Source organism: Corvus brachyrhynchos, unplaced genomic scaffold (assembly GCF_000691975.1).
Source record: "Corvus brachyrhynchos isolate BGI_N302 unplaced genomic scaffold, ASM69197v1 scaffold115, whole genome shotgun sequence".
Taxonomy (NCBI): Eukaryota; Metazoa; Chordata; class Aves; order Passeriformes; family Corvidae; genus Corvus; species Corvus brachyrhynchos.
Window position 1 is genome coordinate 4,045,578 of NW_008239553.1, and position 7,940 is coordinate 4,053,517.

The 7,940-nt window shown below is 38.9% G+C and overlaps 1 protein-coding gene across 10 annotated transcripts in view; it reads right to left on the reverse strand.

The window, feature by feature from the left end:
- LRRC4C (leucine rich repeat containing 4C) overlaps positions 1 to 6,728 on the reverse strand; it is a 509,132-nt gene extending 502,404 nt beyond the window's left edge. For 9 of the 10 annotated variants that reach the window (XM_017742168.1, XM_017742166.1, XM_017742165.1 and 6 more), the window contains exon 1: positions 6,041 to 6,678. The gene's annotated coding sequence lies outside the window, so the exon portion shown is untranslated. Of the gene's footprint in view, positions 1 to 6,040 lie in introns of all 10 variants that reach the window. The other variant, XR_001864494.1, reaches the window with a different exon arrangement.
- Between the last annotated feature and the right edge of the window lie 1,212 nt (positions 6,729 to 7,940).

Sequence of the window (7,940 nt, forward strand, 5' to 3'; positions counted from 1 at the left end):
CGGTTTATTGTAAAGGGCGTGGGTATTGGGGCACTGCTCAGAGCTGGTAGACTCAGCTCTGAGCAGGCCCAAGAGAGCAAGAGAGTGAACGGGTGAGAGAGAGAGTGTAAGAGCAAGGGTAAGAGCAAGAGTAGAAGTGGAAGAGAGAAGTATGAGAATCGAAGTAGAAGTAGAAGTGTCTGAAGTCCTGGTTACAATACAATAAATCATCTTCTGTACTGAATATTCTAATTGTCACTAACCAATCTAATACAAGATACAAATCCTATAGCATTTACATACAGCCTATAAGAGTTCTTATATTACCATAGAGTGTTACATCTTAACTTCTAAAAACTACTCTTTGGGCCCCTTCTGCTGAGCTAGTAGGGTCTGCTCTGACCCTTGGACCTGCTTGCAAGCAGAGGGTATTGTTCAATCAAGAGGGGATTACTTCAGTCAGCCATACCATTGTTTTCTAGTTGTTCAGTAACTAAGACTTGGTATTTCAAAAGTGGCTTTCATTTCGATGTTGCCTGTAGTTTTCATATTCCCAAAATCTTTTGTCAGGCAATCATGTTTCCAAGGCTTTCCTGTTTCATCTTCCCCAACAACCTTATTCCACCCTTTTCTCTCCAGTTTTTCCTATTGAACTTTCTGCTTTCCAGAAGGCAGGTACTCCTGCAGGTTTTAAGTAGGTAGATCATTTAATTTCAAAGTGCATAATTTTCTTCCTGAAATAACCAAAGGTATAGTGAAGATTTATAGATTTGCATGAAATGCAGAGTTATCACGAGTGGCTGCAGAGAAAATGAAAAATAGGTTGAAAAAAATGCAGCCCTAACATGAAGCCTTTGGAAAAAGACCTAACCCTCAGAACACTCACCTTTGCTTTGTCTCTTCAGCTAGAAGCTACTACTGATGCTTTCAACAATGCTTAACTGATGAACAATAAGTGGTGAGGGAGAAATCACACAGACAAAGAAGTGCCATCCCTTTGTTTACATAATTATACCAAAATGATGTCTTTAATGTGTTTAATAAGCTAGTGGTGCACCACTTCTAGTATAGAAGCATTGCTTTTCTTTCTCATTTGCCAGTTTATTGCTGGGACACCGGAAAATACAGTAAAGTTCATATACTGGTTGGGATATTTGAAAAAGCAAGCCAAGATTCTACAAAAAGTATACCCACTTCTTGATGGCCCCGTGTTGCACATTTTCTCCTACAACTAAACAAGAGAAAGGGGAGGCCCTCTATTGCTCCCACAGGAAGTTAAATGAAATTAAGCAAACATTTCCAAAAAAAAGAGTTACTACCCTCCCACCTCACTTGCCATCTTTCCTTCACACCAAATCAGCTGTTTCAGAGAAGCTAAACAGACTGATAAAAGTCTGTTCTTACTCTTGTAAACAGGACAAACAACAGGACTGGAACTTATTCTGTAGTTACTAGTATATGGTGGACTTCATGATTCCTTGACATAAATTTAACCTACCTAAACAACATCTAAAATTACCATAGAGGTTATGGAAAATGCTGTTGGCCAAGGGTTGCAAGTTCAAAGATATGCAAAAAATGCAGGAAGAGAAACCCTTCATGTCTGCAGTTATGAGCTTCATTTAAGCATGCTTTTGTTTTACACCTGTTAGCCTCTGCAAGGCACCAAGAATACTTACCACTGATGGCCAGTAGAGTAAAGAAATTTTGGCAAATGACAAAATGATTGTCTGTGCAAAAAGCTTCAATACACACTGGGAAGAGACCTAGATTTCTTGCTACAGTTCTGCCTCTGCAGTATCTGTTCTGAGAAAGAAAGTCTCCAGTTTCTGAAGAAATCTCTGCCCACCACCCTCCCCCAGGATCAATAGGATTCTACCTTATGTAATCACTCTAAGTTTGGCAGCAAGAGCTCTTACATGGCAGCATCTTGCAGATTCTGAGAACACCAAAACACTAAGTTTCCTGCTTAGCAATATGAAATGGCTGTAGAAAACTCAGCATACCACTGGGTCATTTGATCTTAACTTTGCAAATTTCACCACCACTATTTTAGCAACCTGAAAAGTAACAGCCTCTAGATATGGGCAGATACCCACCTATACATATACCATGCTCTCAACACTACTCTTTTGGACCACTCCTGAAAGCTACAATATCTAAATAAACATATTCTCCCATTTTTAAAATTTTTCTTATACAACTCAAAAGTACATGAACTTCTGCACTAACTTGATAAAAATATAAGGAACTCTTACTATTAAAGGATGCCTTCCTAGCTACCTCAGTCTGTGAAAAGCCAAATAATAAGTAGCACCACAATTGGTGTCTTCCCTAAACAACCCAATTAACTGTCTTTTCGACAAGCTAAGAAATTAAGCAAATCTCCCAAACAAACTCCACTTTCACACTTCCAACTAGGAATACTGAAATTGGTTTTAGAAATTATAGTTAACTGGGTTTAGATTCAAGACTCTTAAGCAGCATATTATCTACCACGTTTGCTTGTTAGCCCAGGAACAGGAATTTGGAGCCTCCTTCACTCCTAAACTTTATCTTTTGACACAGAATGAAAAGAAATGGGAAGGCGAGTAATCCAGAAAGAGAGGGGGGAATGCAATTTACTTCATTCACCTAACTTGTCATTTCAAAGGATGTATTTTTGTAATTTCATTTTCCTTTAAGTAGCAAAAAGTAAATTTTACTTACTATTAATTCTTTTAAAGAGTTAAGAACCTTAAGTCCACCTGCATGAATTTCCAGTGATCAGACCATTTGTCAAAGTGGTACATGTTTGTAAGCAATGTGTTCCTGATAAACTACTCTTTCCTGCTTCCTTATTTCAAAACCAGGCCAGTGTCACCACATTAGTGTAAGATAATATTGCAGACCAACACAATGAGTCAGCAATCAAAATGACGTATTCTGCCATCCCACGGAGCTTGTTCTTTTGGTTTAAGTCCTGGAATTGCTGGTACATCTCCTCTTTCCCAGTCCCCCCTTACTTCTATTCCACTGCACTGCTTCAAGATTGCCTTACCAGTTGTCAGCCCAGCTTGTTTCAGAAGAAAGAATTCATGTGTAAAGTACCCTGGGTCTTAGAAACACAGAAACATGTGCTGGAGAAGGTTAGTGCCTGGTTGGCTGACTTCAGCAACAAGAAAAGGAAGCTGCTCAATTAACTGGAACTAAGTGAAAAAGAAATTTCAGTTATCTTCCACTTATTCTTCAAACAATGTTTAGACAATTCAGCTCATGAGAATCTCATTGTACCCATATTCCTACTGAGACACTTTACCTATGACACACTTACTGCAGGACCCAAGCAGGCCTTCCTGTCATGTTCCAGCAAGATGCACAAAGCATCTTGTGGATAGTGGATTGAGCTCACACAAGCAGCCAAAGAGCACAGAGTAGAATGGATTTTACACATTAGGTGAGACTGAAGCTATATGGGGCATTACATTATGAGATGCAATTGAAATTCTAAGGGTCACTAAAATGAAACACTTAATATTCTTTTTACAGATTAACTACTGGTTTGGGTTTTTTAAAAAACAAAAACCCCCCACACAGTCCAACTGGTGCTAAAGTCTGTTCCCACATAAAACCTGCTAACTGAGTATTATTCATTTCCATTCTTACCATTAGAATAACAATGGTATTAAAAAACAAAATTGATCCTGTGATAACATGTTACGTTACATACCATATAATATATAAGAGATGCAAAAAAAACCCCCAAAATAGCAAGTGTGACAGTATAATTAAGAAATCTGAATCAAAATCCCAGGAAAGTTCTAATGAAAACCTACTAAACCAACACAACTGGGGGAACACGAGAAGAGAAGCACAAGGTTTCCTCTTTAGTGAGCCTGTTAAAATACCAAATAACCACCATTTGCTTTAGTCTGCAATATAAGAAGATAACGAAAAAACATGACTACATGAAAAAACAGATGATTAGTAACAGCTAGACACCATAAAGAGTGATGACATGCTTCTTTTCCAGCATACAGGTGACTGCTCTTCCACTCAGTTTAAGGCAACACTACTAAATTTATATTCCATACATCAGAATACATAGAAATGGAAGTGAAGAAAAATGTGTTGTTTTTTTCACTGGAACATGAAAGTTTCATCTCCAGACAGAACATTTGTCCCCTGCTTTCATCCAGTCAACATCTCTGCTTTGATAGTCTCATTCTATACTTCAATTCTAAAATCAGGGTAAAGCTCTAAAAACCATCAGTTGTCATTTCTTCATTTCTTCTCACACACACTTTTTTTTTTAGCCCTCATTACACAGAGACTGTTCCCCATAGTTAAAAGAGAACATAGCTCATTGCCTGGTGAAATAAGATTGCTGTGCTACATGCAATCAGGGCTTGAGGAAAGTACAATGAGGGAAAACTATGGCAAACTGCATCCTGCCCAGAAAGAGATCTGTTTGTCATAATCATATACAGTAAATGCACATGCAATACAGAAGCATCACTTCCAGAAAATGAGGGGAAACACACCTATAACCAGTTCTCCTTTCTTCCTTAATCCATCTTTAAAGCTGTTATGCAAAACCAGTGGGAAATAGAGGGACTGACTGACAGGATGCAATAATATAAAGTGATTTGATTACTCTGAAGCAGAGCCTTTTCATTAAGTTTTTAGCTTTACAACACAGGATCTGTTACAAGAAGGGTCATTATACTTCTTTGTACCAAATAGATCACCCTATTTGATGTGTCCTTGTATTTACAAATCTGATGTAATTCCCCTTTTCTTTGCATACATTACATATGTATACATACTTATAGAAGCCCCTCAGCATCTGGTTATTCAGTAGAACTATATTTTGATCCTTGTCTATTTACACTATGTGTCCAGCTATGCAGTATTTCAAAGAGATACCATATTCTTCCATATTAGTCATTCATATTCATATAATTGAAAAGGCATGAGTACCTAGCAATTGCACTCGGAGAACGAAGCATCTTTGAAATGTATTTACAGATGGTTTGTTTGCCTCCTTGGGAATGCTAAGTACTAAAAGTGCAGCAATAAAAAAAAAAAAAAAGGCTCAACTACAAGACCTCTGATTCTATTGCAGTGCCATGGTATTTTATTTCTATTATTTAACAGAACGATAGGAAAGGCTACAACAGTCATACTGTTACAGTAGAAACTGCACTGGTGGAAGGGGGTGCAGGGGGAGGAAAAGTGCCAGGTTGAAATACTGAGTAGCACCAGAGCAATACAACTGATAGATCTCCAGAAATTCTGTAGTGCCATGAGCCATGCTGGATGAGGCATTTACTTTGTTCACCTGAGCGCTTAATAGCACCCCCATACCAAAAATTAATGGCCCACAAGACCCCATTTGTGATTGGCACTTTATACCATAAGAGTTATTACTGTTAGGTCCTACACATTGTATAAATTCTGTAGCCAAAAAAAACCCAAAAAAATGAAAGCAGCATTCAAAAGGTTAAGTAGAAGCAAACAGATGAACTTCATATAAGTGGATGCACAAATCCACAAATTTCTATTCTGCTACCTTCTCCTTTGGCAGCAGAAACAGCTTTGTACTTACATATTCATCATTCCAGAGCTGACTGAAATGCAGAGAAAAAAAACTAGACAAGATTTATGAAAATATGGAGGCTTCTACTGAAGATACTGTATAAACTACATTTCTTGTCCATTCTAGATACTTTCCAAATATTTTAGCTTGTTTAATTAAAAGATTTCTCGTCCTAGAAATTCTACTATCTTTGAAATACAAGGAGATTTATAGTGCTATTTAACTAACATTTTCCAGAAGCCCTATAGATTATTATTTTGCAAGCATCTTTACTGTGCAAATGGCAGGAGAAGGAGGAAAAAAAAAAAAAAAAAACAGAAAAGGAAGTAAAAAGGGGATGCAAATTACAAGCACAGACTTTACAAACACCACACTCCGTATGCACCCAGTACCAATGTTTTAGCCTTTTTTCCCTACTTTAAGCAAGCAAGCAGGAAACAAACAAGGAAACCGAAGGGGTAGACAATCCCCTGGACTTACCTTTAGAACAGTCCCTCTATAAACTTCTCACAAAGAAATTTAAATTCCTCCAAGTGGATTTAATTCTTTTAGCTTTTTTCTTTCTCGAGTCACACACAAGCAAAACAATTAGTTTTCAGAGGTTCCATTTACTGCTCTTCCATCCCCAGCAAAATGCGTCCAGGAGTCCATGCCAAAAGTAAGCCCAGAACTCAAAGGCAATTGGAAAGGGAGCGTAGGGGGCTGCTGAAGGACCAGATTGTGAAATTCGGTAGCTTGAGCACAAAAATATCCTACTGTACAATATACCTGGCTTCTTGCTCACCAAAAAACTGTAGTGCAAACTGTCAGTAGTAGCCTCCAATAGCTGCTGTGTGTGCTGCAGATGGTATGTCTCACTGTTACCTTCCCAGATGGGTAGAGGATTCAGAGAGCAGAAAACCAGGGGGTCGCCTCCAAACCAGGTGGATTGCCAGCCACTCATTCACTCAGTCCAATTAATCAAGACAAGAACAGCTCAGTCACCGGAGGTATCTCCTTCCAGGGTGCACAGGATTATGGCAAGGTTATTAATCTTGCTTTGCTGCATCCCCCCCACCCCCTACATTCAGCAGCCTGCACCGAGATGATTGCCAGCTCTGTCTCTGTCCCTGTTCTACTGCATTTTGCTCAGCCCTCTGTTGCTGCAAGTGAAACACAGAGGAGGGAGGAATACTAATAAGGTGGTTAGCTACAGTTTCTTTAAGGCATTCTACATATTGCGTGTGTGTGTGTATGTACGTGCATGTGTGTGTGCATTTTCCATGGGGCAATCTGGATTTCTTGGCAGCTGAAATAGGACTTGTTTCTACATCAAAGTCTGAATTAATCTGGATTATCACCTAATGAATATCAGAGCCAGCAGTTGTATTTTACTTAGGATAAGAGGAGGGTACTAAATGGTCTAGAAGATTAGGACAGCAGCAGTGGTTATAGGGAGAGGGAGTGGGGGGGGTTGGTAGTGTAGAAACCACACTATACCCAAAAGAGCATAATCACTTTAAAAAATTGTTCCAAAGGGATCATTTTAGCAATGTTTTAAAAGTCATTCTTATGTCCTGTACCAGTTGGGATTTTAAAATCAGCACTATATTATCCATCTTTAGATTAGGCAGCAATATGCAGAGTCAAGTAAATATTTTTAGAAAAGAAAAGATTTCTGGCAGGAAAAGAAAAAATTAGAATGTCAGTGGAGGCAGACATCCAGCACTGCATTTATGAAGGTGCCTGAAATTCCCTCCTTTACTGAGAATTGCTCTGCCAAAACCTTTCACTTATGAAATGAGTTTAGAGTTCTCAGTCCAAGAGCCAAAACAGATTTTCCATGTATCACCTAAATAGCTGACCTGCACTGGTTCATGAACCTGAGTGTTCTGCTGTGGTAAGTGCAAGTCCTAGCTGTAATTCACTCATAAAATATGAAAACAGTCATATTGCCTTTGGTTTCCCACAGGTAATTCAGATCCTCTGCATCAGGTTCAGGATGCAAACGCTGCTGTCTCACTTGTCATCCATAATTTCAGCTTTTTGCAGCAGATGACACTTCAGACTCCTTCAGGAGACTGAAGACTGAGACTCCTTCAAAAACATGAAAGCAAAAATAAACCATTTCTCAGAAGCAGTTCTGGGATTACTACAGTAAATTATAACTATGTGGGGCTGTTAAGGAGCCAGTTCATAGGTCTGAGCAACCAGATACACTTGACAGAGCTCCCTAAAGAATGAGCTACATTAAATGAATCTGGTGCTTCATATCACAGAAAGAGCTACCACCACAAGTTTCAGCAACCAAACTGTGACTGAACACGGTGGGAATGCTTTGGGGAGTTTTAGATACACCAACCATCGGATAGCTGTCAAGGAAGCCTGGATGCACTGACCC